At 35.5% G+C, this 14,579-nt stretch overlaps 1 protein-coding gene across 1 annotated transcript in view; it reads right to left on the bottom strand.

Annotated features, from left to right (window-relative positions):
- LOC117211414 (diuretic hormone 44) overlaps nucleotides 1-14,378 on the bottom strand; it is a 77,426-nt gene extending 63,048 nt beyond the window's left edge. Inside the window, exon 1 of the mRNA XM_033455250.1 lies at nucleotides 13,997-14,378. The gene's annotated coding sequence lies outside the window, so the exon portion shown is untranslated. The remainder of the gene's footprint in view (nucleotides 1-13,996) is intronic.
- Nucleotides 14,379-14,579: the final 201 nt, after the last annotated feature.

Below are 14,579 nucleotides of genomic sequence, written 5' to 3'. Positions count from 1 at the left end.
AAAAATTGGAGCGTATCAAGAGGAAATTAGAAATGCCGGAGTATTCTTTCCTTTTTCTGAAGAGAGGCAAACACGAGGAAAAGTGATTTTCCTTGCGAGCCCTTCAATTTATTATCGAACCTTATGGAACCAAGGGGTGTCCTAATATTTACGAATACCAGTGTACACATTGACAAACCAATAAGTAGCGAAGTTAACCTCGATGACGTTGCTATTATTGCGCCAACCACTTTCTACGTTCAAAGATACATTACGAAATGAAAAGTTGCGCTTGTGCGCCGAACAGTTACCGAAAGTAATTGCAGGTAGCTAAAAGCGTAGCCAGGTGTAGCCGAGCACGAAAAAATTTCCTCGCGATTTCGATGCGTTCCTACGTAATCGGAAATGGAGTTCACGCGGTAATCGCGCGAACTCGACTCGTGTACGATCATTAAATAGCTTTCAGTGGTCGATAAGAATGAACTCGAATCTTCGTTTGAATGCGCTGCCACTTTCTACCGCCTCTTTTCTCCGCGGTTATCGCTTTTGTGAAGGTTGCTTGGCTGAAAGGGGCAGGGGAATTTTTGAGGGAAATTGTTCACACCCTTTACGATCTTAAGCAACGAATCCTCAAGGAGATCTTAATTCTTCAGAAGGTATTTGATAACGTCTCCGATGAATAATTCATTTAGTACTCTGCATTGTAACGAGATCTACTCGTTACTTTGCATAATGTACAATAAAAGCTGGATTTAAATTTACGCGGTTGAAAGATAAGCACTAAATTCTAAAGGAATTTAGTCATCTGGCAGTTGTTTTAATGTGTCGCTTTCTGGATTTATCAGAGTAAGTATTTCAGGGTTCTCTTGCATGATAATTTACTAAGATGTAATTAGATTGCAGACTTTTATGCATTTAAATGAAAGGAAATTTGAACACGTAGAAATGCGTATAATACGTCAAAATATACGAAATATCCAAGCTACTTGTAATATTTATGTAATAAGCAAACCAATTTCTAGGTTCAATTTTGTATTATTATATATTCCGAAAGATACAAATTTCCGTGAGTATCCGCAGTCTAGCAATAAAAATTAATTAGTTGACAAATGATAGATCGTAGATTATAGATATTTTTTATACATTTTTTAATAATTGTACAATTGTACGTTAAATAGGATAACTGGATGATACTTAATCTACAAAATTTACCTGCAGAATTTTTTCAATGTCACTATCAACTTTCTTTCCATCGTGTAAGATAGCTACTGATAGATGAAGTTCAATTATGCAGGAGGAACCACGTAATATTTTGTTTACACTGTTTCTTTCATTAATGATTGATTAGAGTGCAGTATAGCGCTCAATCGAGGTACAGTAGAACCTTGATTGTCCGAGCTAATCATCACGCATGCTGAAACTTTGTTCTCATAGTTCCCATTTCTTTCATTCGAAAAATATCCTTTACTCTTTCTAACTATTTTACAAATATTAATATTAGACACACAGGAACGACAGGTTTTTGAATAAGTATTTAACGATTTCTGTTTATTTCTACTCTCATTTTCCTCTTTCTTACGCACACTTATTCTTAATTTTCCCACTAATCAACATTCCGATAATCGATCCTTCCATTAATCAAGGTTCCATTGTAGCAGAAATATTTTCCCAGTAATTAGAGCATTTGCAACCTCGATACAAATTTACTTCCGATTACATGAACATATCTAGCAGATGCTGTGGCTGGCAAAAGTACTGGCACAGAAAATAACATTTCAAAACGTTTCGCATGTAACGCATGTAAATATAATAATATACAGGGTGGTTGGTAACTGGTGGTACAAGCGGAAAGGGAGTGATTCTACGCGAAAAAAGAAGTCGAAAATATAGAATAAAAATTAAAAAAAAAATATTTTTTTTTAATTTTTCCATCGAGACAACGATCTACAGTGAGATCCGTTATAACGAGACGTGATAAAGTGCACGCGTACCGAGCGAAAATTCAAAGTCGATTTTCTCGAAAACAAAGCCTCAAACGAAAAATTTTTATTCTATATTTTCGACTTCTTTTTTCGTGTAGAATCACTCCCTTTCCGCTTGTACCGCCAGTTACCAACCATCCTGTATAAAATATAATAAAAAATACTGCGATAAGCGTTCGAATACGTTCACGAACCACTGTCATTTCATCAATTTCCTCTACTCTTTGTTTCGTCTAGTTGACCGATTCCACAAATAAAAGCAGCTCGAATATCGCGGCCCAATTTCTTCTCGACACCGTGTGCGAAACGTTGACCCAGTCACGTGGCACGCAGTAATCTTTCTTTTTCCGAGTTCTTCAACTCGTTATCGAGAGCTGCTGTCCCGACCTTCAATCATAGTTGTCGTTTCGTATTGAACTGCACGGTTTTATCGCAGAGAGCAATGCCGCGACTGAAAATTACAACGGGCCGCGGCGACCAAGTGCGTTTCCACGACGAACACCACGATAACGATTTCAGCTCTTCGGCGCCGGTCACCGCGATAACCGAGCGATTTTTGCCAGTAGCCGCGTAATTGCTTCTAATTTTACGCGGATTTATCGACGATCGTTGTCGCCGCGATTCTTTCTCTGCTCATTGAACGCGAATCTGCAGACACGCTGCGTGATTTATACTTTACACGTCCAACGTAATGATAAATTCCCAGACACGGAACGCGCGATCGCCTCTCGCAAGACTAATTACCGGCCTATCTCGAGAACCAGTTAGCCGATCGTAACATGGCTATTCCTATTCCATTATTAAGCATAATAACTGGTAGCTCGATAACGTTTCTCTCTTCTGTCTGGCTGTTACCGGCGCGCGCTACACGCGTATCGCCCAAATTATTAATCGTCTACTCGTTTCGTGATCTATTTGCGAGCTAGAATTCCAGAATCGCTGAAACCTGTTTGATTTTCAGCGTAGCTTCGCGCTTTAACTTAGGCGCAACGTTTCCATCTTTGTTTATGTTTTGCTATTTCTGGATTTCTTTTTTTTTTTGTTTTTTGTACCATTTATATTTTAATGTTTGTGGATATTAATATTATTCGTATTCTAATATTTTGAACGCTAAAGCTCGATAATGCGTTATTATCGGTTATAATGTTAGCAGGTGTCACTGGATATCGGTTGTTATTGGTAATAATGTTACTGGAAGTGGCGGTTTGCCCTTAAAAGCCCTCGCTTTATTATCGCCGATATTAAATTTATATATATTTATCTGGAAACCGTCATTTTCTCGTTTGCAATACAATACCGATCGATAGAGTTTTATATAATAATTACCCTTATTAATGATATTACTTTTTCAAACCGTATTGATCTTTTCTATTAGGTCGTCCGAAAAGTTTCTTTCGTTTTATAAGGAAATGGATTCACAATATTTTCTGTTTTAATAATGATAATTTTATATAATAATAATTTTAATAATTAATTTTAATAATAATAATAAAATAATAATTTTATCGAATTACGTATGATCCATTTTATTTTATCAAAATAAAGATCACAATGTTCGACAGATTAGGTTTCATGTTTGTATAAAGATGCGTCGTTGTAAAAGACGTGTCTGGAAGAGAAAGACACTTTCCGGACAACCTAATACTTTCGTTGCTACAGCCGCACCGTTGTAGATTCTTACGAGCCACTGGTTATTAGATATCATTGGATAATATTAACGAACGGTATCGCTTGCACCTGCTTCCTTTTGTTATATTTTTCAGTTACGTTCGCTGGAACCTAAATTATTAACCATCTAATTGTTTCGTATTTTATTTACTGGTTAGAATTTCAAAATAAATGTGCAAAATCTATTTAAATTGGATCCCAGTTTTACGTTTCAATTTACACGTAACGTTTCGATATTTCTTATTGATTCTACCGCGATATTTTGGAATCTGTACATTATTTATATTTCGACATTTTTAAATTTTCATGTTACAACTTGATGATACATTCTTTGTTACTGTTGACATCGTTACATATTACCAAATGTTATTAGTATTTCTACAGTTAAATTTCTACAGTTATTAAAGAACTTTCATCAATATATTATTTGCGTTTTGTAAAATTTGTTCGAATTGGTTCGAAACCAATCTGAAAACGTACGTAGAAATTGTAAATCGTTTGCCGCAAATAGCGTGTAAAAAATTGTATACGAATGGTATAGGAAAATAAAAAATGAATCGTTTTGAATATGTAAAAGCGTAGATATCTCGGTGATAAATATTTTAAAGCTTATATTTTCTGATTTGTCACAAATTTTGCTAATATAGTCACGATAGCGATCACGATACTAATGAAGTTTAAAAAACTTTCGTATAACGTGTGTTTAAAAATTTCTGTTTTCGACAAGATTTTTGATGCTTTCTATCGAAATTGTTTTTCAGTTTGGATTAACGAACACTTTTTACGTTGGCGCTACGGATCAATTAAAAAAATTGCACTTTGTTTACGCTAAAAATTGCACATTGTGTTTCCTAAAGCGAGCTTGCACACGATAGTAGGAAAAAGAGAAATTTTCAGAAGTTGATCCACTGTTGTTGTAAAGTAACTTAAAAAGTCACAAGAATGCTTGAAAAAGAGCGAAAAATCCAATACGAATAACAATAGTGGCAATGCTATTCCACGATATTCGCTACAACCTGCTGCAAACGAAAAACTAAACCACAGCGCTGTACTTGTTGCATCAAAGGAATTAAAATTTCATCGAACAATATACCAATCAAAGGAACAAAGGATACGTTCGAAAAAGAACTAGAGGAACGCGTGTTAATTTCCAAAAATCCGGTGAATATACAAGAAAGTTAAAGGTAAATGGACAAATGTGACAAATATTTTCAAGCAAAATTTAAAACGTTGTACACGATTGCTCTTCCACGAGAAGATATTTCGTTCCTTTTTTTATACATTTCCTTTTTATACAGTTTATTGTAAGTATAATATTTAAAATAACTGCGAAAAAGATTCTCTTCATTCTGAATTCACTGGATAACACAAACTGTACCTTTAATGCTTCCACGTTTTACCCTTATCATAAATCTCGCACAGCTTTATTATAGCCGTTACAATACGTTACTCAAACTTGTCATGAACAGTTGTTTTATTTTAGCTTTTGCGATAAAGATCACGCGAGAAGTTTCACGCAATTACCTGGTGCTTGCAAAAATAATACCAGAATAGCGTATCGTACGAATAAAATCTATATAATATCTATATCTATTTAAGCATATAACGATATTAGCTATATATTCTATATATATATAGAAATTGCAATATCGTTATAGTGCAATGGCAAGTGATATAATACATTGACAAGTACATTGCCAATTACGTTTATTGGGAAACTAACACAAAGTTGAGTGAAATGTCGAAACTAAATTCTTTTGTTCAGTGCTCTTGATAATATGCTGTGTTTTGTGTTCACGAAATGTCAGAACGAAGTGCCACGTGTTATCAAAAATACCATCGAAATCTGAGGAACCACAAATATTTTATCCAAAAGACATCGTGAAAGTTCAAAAAAATTTCTTTATTCGATTGTGAAAAAAAAAAAAAATATCGAAAAAATCGAACCGAGATACCGTCCTTCTTTTCCGAAATCAACAATTTGTTAATTGTTAGCACGTTAATTTTACGCGAACTGCAGTGGTTAGAAAAAGTATTTACACGTTATATTATAACATATTGTATCGTAACATTTAATATATCAAGCCCTTGATGTGCGATTTAATTGAGATTAATTATTACCATTATTTATTTAAATTATAGTCAGCCAGGCGAGTCAGATTCGGACTTGTTTGAAGCCAAAGGATTAATGTAGTAATCGAATGTATAATTATATTTAATATTTATATATTATAACGTATCGTAACATTCACATATTATCTAATTAATTATGTCCAAGTTTATTAAATCCCATATCATTAGATGCCAGTGTACCTAATTTCATGTAGCTCCAAAAATTTGATAATACGAAAATATGTATATGTATATGTAGAACTTGATATAAAAGTCAAATACAATCCACCGAGGTCAAAGATGAAGCTGATTTTCAGCATGAACAGAGTATTTATATCTGACGATGAAGAAACGCCACTTAATGTTAGTCAATCCGGTGTATTTGTCCTCTTTTTTTTACACCAATAAACCACGAGTCGAATTTAACTTAAATTTGTTTAATTAGAAGACGATTAAAAATTATTTTTATACCCACCCATGACCCCAGTATTTGCTTTTCGTGTGGAAACATTCATAAAAATCATTTTAATCGCTTCTCCTGATTCTCCCAAAATTTCGCTTAAGGATGCTTTCCGCTCATCTTCATCTCGTGATTAATCTTCCTCGGCGTCTCTCCTCTTTGTACAGGCTATTTCATAACACGTGGCAGCCGCTTCAGGCAACACAAAAACAATGGACAAAATTCATATCACAAATACGCGTCCTATCTGACCCTGCTTCAAACTTATGGCCACTTTTGTGTTTCGATAACGCGCAACTTCTTATCTTCACGGAAGATGCTCCAAACGACCATTACAAGAATTTCGCAAAGAATTTTGCAAAAATTTCATTGTGCATGGAATGATGTTCTAGTCATTTCGAACACCTTCAATGAAGATAAGTTGTCGGGTTATTGTAACGCAAAAGTGTCTGTAACTTTGAAACAACGTCAAACACGACACATATTCGCACGAACATTTTCCATCTTTCCATTTTTGTATCCCTTGCTCACTCCCGATATCGTTGGTCCCACGTGTTATGAAACAGCCTGTATAAGTCTCTTTCAAGTGTTTAGTTCCACGCTTATATATCAGACAGGTGGGAAAAAATTCATCAAAAAGTAAGAACAGGTGCGAGCACTTTTTCCAGCCACTGTACTTACAAGCGGAACGATTGGTGCGAATTTAACGACAGCTCGTTGACCCAGGACGCAACATTAATGAAAGCGTGTAATCTAGTTTACGGCAATACAGATAGCGATAATTTTGTTAAGGCAAGAGCTGTCAACGGCTCGCCATTGTCGACGCGAAACAATCGACGATATTCTATAGCCGATCTCGAGAAGCGTTTCCGATGGGAAATCGATTGCTGACGTACCGTTCGAAACTTTCGACGGGTTCTCGATTGCCGGCGATCAACCGGATTGAGATACGAAAGAAATTGAATTAACGATCAGCCGATCGGATGCGCGGCGCCGGAAACGCTGCACTGAGAGGCTTAAAACGAATATATAGGAATATATATAGTCTATATATAGACGGCCGACTCATCGCGTCGTGTTCAAAACTTTCAATCAAGTTCAACGAAAGGAAGCTTGTAATTCGTGAGCGGAACTGCAAGATCGAAATGCACCGTCCCCAGAGCCATATCACTACGCTTCCAGGAAGAAGACAGAACGACGCAACTCGAGGGAGGAAAGCTCGAGTTTGCCCGCATCTTTACCTTTACATTCGTCCGAAGAATCTCTTAATTTCCGGTTGACGTATTGCGTCGAACAGAAAGTAAGAGTTGAATTTCCAATTACGCGCTCCGAATCGCGGTGCAAGTTTAGCGTAAGTTTTTCCGCTTGAATACCCCGTCGTTTCATTTGCTTCTCCTCCGTTCGTTTTTTAAATACCCGAGCGTAACAGTCTCGAAATTGAAGTTCCACCCTCAACCAGCCAGGAGATGAATTTGATTTGTAGATTGGAAGAGAACGATAATTGTTTTTCATATGGTCGCTGACGGTAGATTTAGCGAAGTTCTGAACGCGACGAGTTCTGAACTCGTTGTGGCGTATTAAGAGTTCCAGCAGATCGATAGTAATGCGTATCCCTTGGACGAGGAACAAGGGGACAGGGATGAAAGAAGAATACCTGATCCTTGTAAATCCTTAACGCTTTTCTTCCAACTTTGCTTTTATGACCGACAGAAATAACATAAGATAGCCATTGCTGCTCTGACACGTAAGAAATTCTATCTGGTTGATCGTTTTGTTGCCTGAATAGAGCAATTTTAGTACACGAGAGACGTTTATCCCTGGTTTAACGGTGTATACGCGATGTAATAAAAATGGAGCTTTTGCACCAAGTGCACTGCGCTTTATTTTAATCTGCTCGAGTAAAGTGAAAGGTACAATGTTAGGCCGCCTTCTAAAACCTTACAAATCTTCTAAAACGAATAACGTTATATCGTTTCATAAATTATCGCCTTTTGAGTGTTTCAGACAATGGATTACGACAGTGGTTTTATAGGAAAAAAAGAAATATTGGGTTGGCAACTAAGTGATTGCGGATTTTGTCATTACCACCTAATGTCCAAAGTGTCCAGACATTTCTAACTAATTATGTGTCAGTAATTGATCGGTTACATATTTTCCTCGCCATTTCTTTGTCATTACCACCTAATGACAAATTCCGCAATCACTAGTTGCCAACCCAATAAAGAAGTTAATGGAGAAATGACCAGGAAAATATGTAACGGATCAATTACTGACACGTAATTAGAAATGTCTGGACACTTTGGTCAGACGCTGCAGATTTACAGCTTGTAAATTTAACCAAAGTGTAGAAATTAATGATAAATTAGTAACTGTAAGAAACGCTACACGGTTGGAATGTAGAAATGAAGCGATCAATATTATCATTAAATATATTCAGATATTATCGATAATGTCAATGTTTGTGTACTTTCAATACATAAATATGTATTTGTAGAAATGTATGTATAGTAAATAGTTATATTTGTATGCAACATAGTCCTCTAGAGTTTAGATTTCATTTCCTAGGATCAGTTTTATTATTGCATATTGCCTTCCAAAAATCTATTTGATCAGATTAAATTACTTTAATTAAATGAATTAATTATAATACACTTTTAAACGTAATTATGGTGATTCTGAAGAATACGATCATTGCAATTTGATTCATCTGCAATTTCTCACGAGAAATTTTATCATACTGATTCATCGTATCATAGCAATAATTGAGAATAGTAGCAAGTAGAAATTATTAACCTTCGATGTTTAAAGGTGATATGTATTTACACGAACAATAACCTGTTAAAGTGTGATAAACTTATTTTTCTGATATTTTCTTAACACGATCATACTAACTCACGTTTAAAGAAATGTTTATAAAAACACTGATAAAAGTTTTTGTAAAATTGTGCACCTATTTAAAAAAATATACGAAATATCCCACGTTATACGAAATTTTTCATGCCATGTAGACGTAAAAAGTGAGAACTACATCTTTTTATCCAATTTTTAACTATCTTATGCTAAATATTCATAAAAGCGACAATATAAAAACAAAAAACAAAACGTACGAAATAGTCCCTACACACAATATTTCCTACACTAAATCAAGAGTTTACCTAAAAGCTATCGTTAACTGTTTCGTTATAAACATTCGCAAAAGCATTTTCTTATTTGAAAAACATTTTACACCATATTTTCAATACTAAACCAAAAACTGTATAAGCATATCATTGGTAGGGTGTAAAAAAAAATATAAATAAAAGCTACGCTTTTTCCACTTTTAGAAGGCGTCATCGTCGAAATCGTATCTCGATAGAAAGACCACTCATGCAGGAAAAGTGATATTTTTATTTCGTCATTCAGATTCATCCGTATGTCACAGATCTTTGAACTGACATTTAAATGGGGCAACGAATCAACGTAAAATAACAGAGCTGCGTGCACGCGTCAAGCAACGCACGAAGGCGGCACGAATAGTTTCGCGGTGCAATATGGAGGAAATCCAATATCCTCGATACCCACAGGAATCAAAGCTAGGTCCCTAGTCCCGTCGGGTCTAAATGCAATCGCAAAAAGAAAGAAGGAATCGCGACTATTTATGATAAACACGGTTTATACAATTCTTGTATTTACTTGGGCGAATCGTCTTTCCTTCGATTACTATCAAAACGTAGTCTTACATCGTGATAGAATTTCTAAACCTATTGCACATGAGAATACAGAACGTTCCACGTTGAAAAATTCAATTCTCGTTTAAGTTTAGGACAGATATTAAATTTGTTCGATCAAAAAAAAAAAAAAAAATAAAAAAAAAAGGAGAGAAAAGTCTACGAATAACTAAGGGTTTAGCGATAAGAATTTACAGTTCGCAAATAAGTTGTCTTTACCGATAAGGAATTATTTACAAAATGGAAAGAAATATGCGTATAAAGATATTTACAATATTCTAGAAAGTCTTACGTTGTTTCTTGCATACGGTGGCTGGCAAAAGTATTCGTACGTTTACTAAAACGTTCTTATATTTATATCGTGTTATGTAAAAAAATTTGAAATTTCATTAGCGCTGTAACGAGACTTTCACGATTATGTTGACAAAATTTGTAGCCAGTCCGAAAGTATATACGCAAGTTGCAAGATATTTATTACGAGCTTGATATTTAGTACAAAATTGATGTACAGTGTGAATAATCGCTTTAAGTACACAACAAGCGTGAAAAATGATCGCACTGAATACCGCGAGGTTTATTAATATCGCGGATTGCCTGTTTAAACAGTTTTGTGATCTCTGCAAAATGCAGGTACTGATGTAATTTCGCTGTTGTACACTTGTTGCAATCAATAATTAAGAATTTTATATTTCCATTTCTTCTTAACGTATATTTCACTACGTATATTTGTTCCAAATATCTTACAACTACCGTATACATTTCCAGAATCGTTTAAAATTCGATCGATATAGTCACGATAGTCGTCATTACAGCGTTAATGAAACTTCAAAATATTTTGTACAATGCAAATAATATTTCAAAATGTTTCGTATACTGCAAATAATATTTCAAAACGTTCCGAAATAATTATTAATATATCAATAAAAAATTTCTGCTATATGTGTTCGTCGAATACTTTTGTAGTCTCTGCAAAATATATGTAGATACTTGTACTTTTCTATTTTTGCAGATTTGCAAAATTGCAATTTTTTGCAATTTTCCAGAACTCTTTTTTGTACATTTTCAGAATCGTTTAAAATTTCGAAACAATATAATCATGACAGTTGTAGCTTACTAATAAAATTTCAAAATGTTTCGTATAATATACGTAATACGTTCATAAAGGATGTCGACGTGTGTATGGATACTTTCAGCTACTGGACAACATCAAAGATAGTAACTGCACTAAATTGTACGAAATAAAACTGTACTAAAATTCGGATATTATGGTGCAATGATTCACTTTGTTGATATTAACAAGTGTACTTTAGTCATTCTATGTCACTTGTACTTTTTTATTTTATTCTAATAGTGCAAATTGTATATCTTGTTTGCGATCTTATTTGTAAAAGTCTTATCTGTGATCGATTTTCAACGTTTTGCGGTATGTATTTTCTTTACGTCGTGCCGAAAATAATCTGAGGGCTTCGTGTATAATAATTAGGCTACAGATTTTTATGCATTCATAATAAGTTAGATGCACAATGATATGCAAAGTGTACGTGGAATGTAAAAATATATAAAAATTCCAGAATAAATTTCTCGTTGCAATATTTAGAGAACGATACAGAATTTTTACTTATTTTCCAGGCTTTATAAAAATACGAATTTCCACAAAAATCGGCAATTTAACAATAATTTTTATTCTCAATTCGTCATACGAGACTAAAGAATTTTGGAGACTTTAAATATAACGTTAAAGGAAATATCGATATGAATTATGTATAAAATAATATAGATATTACTAAATTTTTATAAATTATTTTGTTTGTAAATTATAGTAGTTTTTAAATAAATAAAAGCCGATGGAAGAATTGACGAATAAAAAAAACTGAGAACCATAACAAAGTTTAATAAAATTTCGATATTGTCGAATTAATAAATAGAAATTCGAATGACTATAATTCTTGTTGTTTGTGCAACAGTTTCTACTTCCGATTGCATAGAAATAGTAGGAAATAAGTTTGAGCAACGAACACGACGTGGTGAAATCATATTTCTATTTAATTAAGCTGTAGGAAATTTTTGTTACCCGAGTACGAACGTTATTGTTGTTCTTAGAAAAATTCTACAGCTGCCTACAAATTTATGTAAAAATATACAAAACCAACTGTGCCACGCTATTCTGTAATTTTTCTCACAGTATACAAATCATTAAAAATTATCAACAATTGTCATCATAATTAAGCATGAATAATGAACCGTCGACATACATATATCAATTATTTATTTGCGAACACGGACCTACGTGCATTACGAAGAAAATTTTATCGTTGATTGAACGACTAACATTTTTTTATTCTTTAATAATTTCCATGGTGTTTTCAACACTGGATTATTTATTCCACGTTTTAAGATATGCCGTGCAAAAATCGTTCCAAATGTGTGACGAATTATATTAGAACATAAATTCAAAAAAATAAAATAATCGTTAAAATACGAAAGTATCGAAACATATGTATTTTTTAATATTTACTTATATTTTAATACACTTTATAACATATTTAATACTATTTTTGTGTAATATTATTTTAAAATATGTAAGTACAAATTAAAATGTACAAAGTAACTAAATAAATCATTAAAATATACCTCGTAAGATCTGCTTATTCAACAACCACAACGAACAATAGTAAAAGTGGAAAAATAAAAAGCAGTCTATTTTCCAATTAGTTTCAGCCTACCAATTTCTAATAGAAGAGAAAGCATAATCTCAAACGTGTTACTTCGTGTCGCGTTCAATACACAATTAAACGATCAATAAGCGAAACCTGGAAAATCGCAGGAACGCGAAAAGTCATACCCGTTTCCTACGATTAATGGATGGAACAGCACATTTCGTTCACTTCGCGACGTACACGTTCAACGAACAGTTTCACGAATTTCCTGAAAAACGGTTAAGAAGAGAAAATTAAAAGTCGAATGCGGCGTTCCGTGGATCATTTTCGGCTTCCGTATTTCATTTCGACAGCGAAGGAATGAGCTAATTAATGTGACGAGTTGGCGGTGCGCGGTATTACCCACGTTGCAGCAAGAATGGTTTATTCCAAACACGCAACGCAACGCGATATCACGCGAATGGTGCACGGTTGATCGTTAACCTCTGACGTTAACTTAACAGGTACGGGAGATGCGAAACGTTCGTAAGATGCGGAAAACGGATAGTCGAACTATTTCGGTACGCATGATCTTCGCTTGTTTGAAGAATTGCTACGTTAATACGTAAATTGTGACGAAATGTGACGTTTTCGGTGTATGAATCACTGTTTGAGCGTACAGTTTGACCGTGAGCAACAGTGAAGCGAAGTAAATTCTCAAAGGTCAAAAATAATGCGTTTTCGACGAAGCGATTCGGAAGAAAAAAAGGAAAAGAAGAGAAGAGGAGGAACACGATACCTTCGATACTTTCGCTCTTGCGTTTACCTTATATGCTATCGATTTACTTGACCGCCACGACTCGAAACTGCATAATTGATCGTCGTTCTTTGCAATGTCGTTATCATCGAGAAGGATTAAACGCCTGTATCCCGCGAACACTTCTCTGCCAGTTCAGCCGAACTATAACTTTCCAATCTCTTTAATTCCTTAATCAGCCTTATCAATCTTCTTATTTTCCGCATCTGTCACTTTATTGCCGCACTTATCTGTTCTGTGGAGCGAGACACCGCCAAATCCCCGTTCCAACGAATCACTATCTAACCCTAACCACGCGGAAAGAATAACGTAACTTCGAATGGTATCGTTTGCCCGTAATCTCCTACTAATCTGGAGATCGCGTATCACACTGTAATCTTCAACCCCACGGCGAGGCGTGCGTAATATTCGTAACGTGGTAATTGCTGGAGGACCCGACTAACGAACGCGGCGAAGGACGAGACAGAGATTATGGAAGCAACCACCGCAAAACACTCGCAACCGCAACGAACGACAACACTCACTTCTCCTATCGCGTCTGTCGATTTTCACCGTCCTTGTCCCGCCAAAACGAGCGCCAACCGAGAACACGATAAAGAGAGGCGGATATGAGAAAGATAAAATTGAACGCTTACCTCGAAAATTAGAAAGCGATCGTGCAATTCCTGTCCGATGGGTCCAAGGTCCTCTCGTCACAGATAAAAATCTTCTGCCGGAGACAGAGGCGACGAAGAAGAAAAAGAAGAAGAAGAAAATCGAAGGAATGACTCCAAGTAAACAGGCGTTTTAGTCGACAGCGGCTACGGGGGAGATTTTCGTTTATCGATTTGCTTGATCCTGACAAAGCGAGTTCCGATCCTTTGCAAACAGCCGATAATGTACGATGTTTACTGCAACGCAGCTCGATTACGATTATACTCGGGTGGAAGATAACCGAACTGTTTCTTCCACGGATAACAGGTGGTACGCAGGAGTTCCTCACCGTGCAGAGTGCTAACGACGTGTGACGTTGAGGGCTCGGTGCGAGAGGGCTTTTATAGCCGACCGTGCCGGCTCGGCTCGACTACGCTCGACACGGCTTGCCATAGAGAGGAGCTGTTGGCCCTACAAACCGATTTGTCCCTTCGCCCGTTTCCACACTCACCTCCCCTATGACCCTTGATCCTCTTCGATCAGGATTAAGGACCCGGTGCTGAAATTAACAGCCGCTCGATGATA

Source organism: Bombus bifarius, unplaced genomic scaffold (genome assembly GCF_011952205.1).
Source record: "Bombus bifarius isolate JDL3187 unplaced genomic scaffold, Bbif_JDL3187 scf7180000008233, whole genome shotgun sequence".
In the NCBI taxonomy this organism is placed as follows: Eukaryota; Metazoa; Arthropoda; class Insecta; order Hymenoptera; family Apidae; genus Bombus; species Bombus bifarius.
Note: the sequence above shows the minus strand (reverse complement) of the source record. Positions and strands in the feature narration are given on the sequence as shown.